General features: G+C 43.1%; 1 long non-coding RNA gene across 1 annotated transcript; it reads right to left on the bottom strand.

Annotated features, from left to right (window-relative positions):
* Positions 1-176: 176 nt before the first annotated feature.
* On the bottom strand, positions 177-2,121 carry LOC113214728 (uncharacterized). Its single transcript, XR_008012168.1, has 7 exons — positions 1,836-2,121; positions 1,328-1,436; positions 1,015-1,240; positions 792-930; positions 583-698; positions 357-505; positions 177-264 (listed from the first exon to the last, which is right to left on the bottom strand). It is a non-coding gene; the product is annotated as an uncharacterized LOC113214728 (long non-coding RNA).
* Between the last annotated feature and the right edge of the window lie 1,108 nt (positions 2,122-3,229).

Below are 3,229 nucleotides of genomic sequence, written 5' to 3'. Positions count from 1 at the left end.
TATAAAAATTTATATTTTATACTATACTTGATTGCTGCCATTGGTTAGTAAGAAAAAGAAAGAAAGAAAGAAAGAAAGAGTTACTTAGTTCTGTCTTTAGGTGAGGAATCAAAGTGGTCAGCCTACAGTTGAGGAGGATCACAACAATGTCAGAATTATAATAAAATCGAAACAGAAACTCACCACTGCGCTTGGCTTCATCCACAAAGACTCCCTCCAGGAATTTGCAAAGAAATTGTAAGCAGCAGTCTGATAAATGCAAACCTGAAATGGCCACAAAATTTCTCATACTATGTCCAGTAAACTTAAACTCCACACAATTCTCATACATACACATGTTTTATCAAATACCTTACCATTCCAGTTTCTGGAATCCAAATCCATGTTTAACGAACATTTCGAACAAATTTCAGGACCGTTCCAAAGTTCATGTCAAAAGCGAACATCTCCTCACAGTCCAAACACAGTTCTCATGGCCAGAAGTGTAACAAAAAAAAAATAATAACTGTGGAGGAAAAACAAAACATTTAAAAAAATATTCCTGCTATCTGCAACTAACTCTTGACATTTTATGTCACAAACCTTAAAAATGGTGATAATAACTCCTTTAAATGCCTATAGGATAATTTCACAAAACACAGCAGGTTTCACTCTCCCTTCTATTGACAAGAAAATACCCTCTTGAGCTTGCTCACAACCTGAAAAAAAGGGCAATAATTTAGAAAAAGAAACTGCAACAGTTTTTTTTTTGTTTTTTTTTCAAAATCGGAAGTAGAGCAAGACACACTCACCACACACGAGCAGGGTTCTTCTTTGAATCAACAAATCCACAAAAAGTCACTAAATTATCAAACAGGGTTCCATAGAACAGTCTTCAGAGTTACACAAAATTCCACACATCAGTGGCGTTTCAAGTCAGCAGGTGTCAACCTACAATGAAATGTGTAAAATGGGTTTGTAAAACAAGAAGTTAAGTCTAGCATGAAACTGGCGACATCAACACACTGACATTACCTTTTGAAACGTGCAGGCAGGGATAGTAGGCACCTATCTTGTTACCCATCAACACTTCCTCACTTCACGATTGTGAACAGTTTAAAGCGCATCTCACATTTGCTCGAACTAGGTTTGAACCACAACTCCATCACACAAGTGTCGACCACTTCACTCATCAAGGCACCTTCAACACATAAACCGTCGAACATTTCTTATCTGACAAACTCTATCTTAAACGTTCACCCTGTAACAAAACCACAAAAAAAATTAGTCATTTTACTGGAGCAGGTACTTTATCCATTTGCTCTCACCACATTTTAGCACTACTCACCGACATTTGGTAATCCATTTCCGCCACCGCACCAACAGAGGCTGTATCACATCTTGAAAGCGAGAAATGCAGCAAAGTGACGGCATGATCTTCAGCATCTCAACCCCACCTGCAAAACACAAAGGAGGTTAGGATTTCCAAACAAGAAACATTCACCACTGTTTTTTGTCATTGACAACGATCACTAGGCATAAAACAGCAACAATCTACTCATTCATTCGTTTTGAATGGAAACAAGCCTGGGGGTGATTGGAATTGAAATCACTCTATATTTGAAACACTATCGCGAAAAGAAAAATGGGCCCGCGCCTCCGGACGATAGTAACGGAGGCACCAAACAACTCCCATCCCCACATCAAAGTGAAGAGACGGAAAATAACAAAGAATTTAACTACGAACCAAACTGGTCTAGCGAGGTTAGGAGGACCAACCAACAAATAACAACAATCCGTCGCCCAAACACGACGACGACTTAAAAAATAACACTCACACCTCGACAACAACGTACCTCACTTTAAAACACACCGGGCACATTCGTTCAAACGCCGGAATCATTGAATTTAGCAGTCCAAAGTCACGAACTTGGCCGAAACTCGCCCGCCTGCCTAAACTTGCTCAGACTTCCACCGCGGCCGTTATGTCGCTCAGCCTGCCTCCTTTCACGCACATAACTTGACGCGAAAACGATCCTGTGCTCAGGGTTTAATGTTTCATTGAACTTATTAATTTTAAATAGTAAAATTCTTATTGAAAACAAACGGCCGATAACCGCCAGGCGAGCTGCGACCGCTCGGAACGCGAACACAGCAACAACAGCAACAGCTTGGAGGGAGCGTTCGGAACAGGAAACGACTCTGTATTGCAGCCGCGCGAATAATACAAAAAGAGGGAATACAGATTACATTGTAATAATGAAGAGGAAGGGGTGCAATCAGCAGCAAACGTTTCTGTTTGTAACTGATATGTTCGAAGACTGTCTATAAGTTTGAAGAGGGAGTCAGTAGTATGAGAACTACCTCGTCTTTTCTGCAGGTTACCTACCTTTCGTGAATTTAGTTGTATCAGTAGATGGGTATAGTCCACAAAACCGCGTGTAGAACAGCGGTTTCATAGAATTGACGAAATGCTAGCCCAGTCTACTTTAGCCAGACAGCCCTCCCCTCTTCCCTCCCCTCCCCCCGTTCTCCTCCTCTCCTGCCGACGACACTCTCGATACCGCGCGCGTACCGATAATTACTTTGATAATGACACTGCGAATCACTCGTAGTTAAATAAGTTTTGAAGACATTGTCTTCATACTACTTGTTTTTCAAATATTTAAAATGTGTGAAGGTGAGTGCGAATACACGCAAGCTCTTAATAATGTGGATAAACTACGGCTGTTTTGGTACATACTTTTCTTGTGGAATGTTGGGAATGCTGAATTTGTCCCCCCCCCCCCTCGCTCACTACCGATACTTCGTGGGCGGGTCCAGCACGGAACGCTCATCAGTTTGAGTTCCGGTGTGAGGAGCGTCAGCATCATGGACCGGCGGCTGCTTCAGTCTGGGCGCCTGTGGTACACTGACGACGGTGATGGGCGCTGGTACCATAGACGTACCGCCCCATTGGCCAACAACCGCTATTCGTTCACGTGTCGTGTTCATGGCTGCCCGGGCCGCCTGCATGCAGATGTCGACGGTCGAAACGTCACCGTTGAAGGCATGCACTGGCCAGATTGCTTGCCAGACGTACATTATTTGGACAGAAGAAATTTTTTTGTGATGGTGCATGAACGTTGCTCCAACATCCCGCTTCGTATGGTGCACCACACGGTTGGCGATTTGGTAGCACGGTGAGTGAAAGTGTTGTATCCACCAGGTCAGTCGGTGCGATTTAAATTGTGTAAAGGGGCGGGGGGGG

Source organism: Frankliniella occidentalis, unplaced genomic scaffold, assembly GCF_000697945.3.
Source record: "Frankliniella occidentalis isolate FOCC.00 unplaced genomic scaffold, Focc_3.1 Scaffold573, whole genome shotgun sequence".
In the NCBI taxonomy this organism is placed as follows: Eukaryota; Metazoa; Arthropoda; class Insecta; order Thysanoptera; family Thripidae; genus Frankliniella; species Frankliniella occidentalis.
This window is presented reverse-complemented; position numbering and strand designations above follow the sequence as displayed.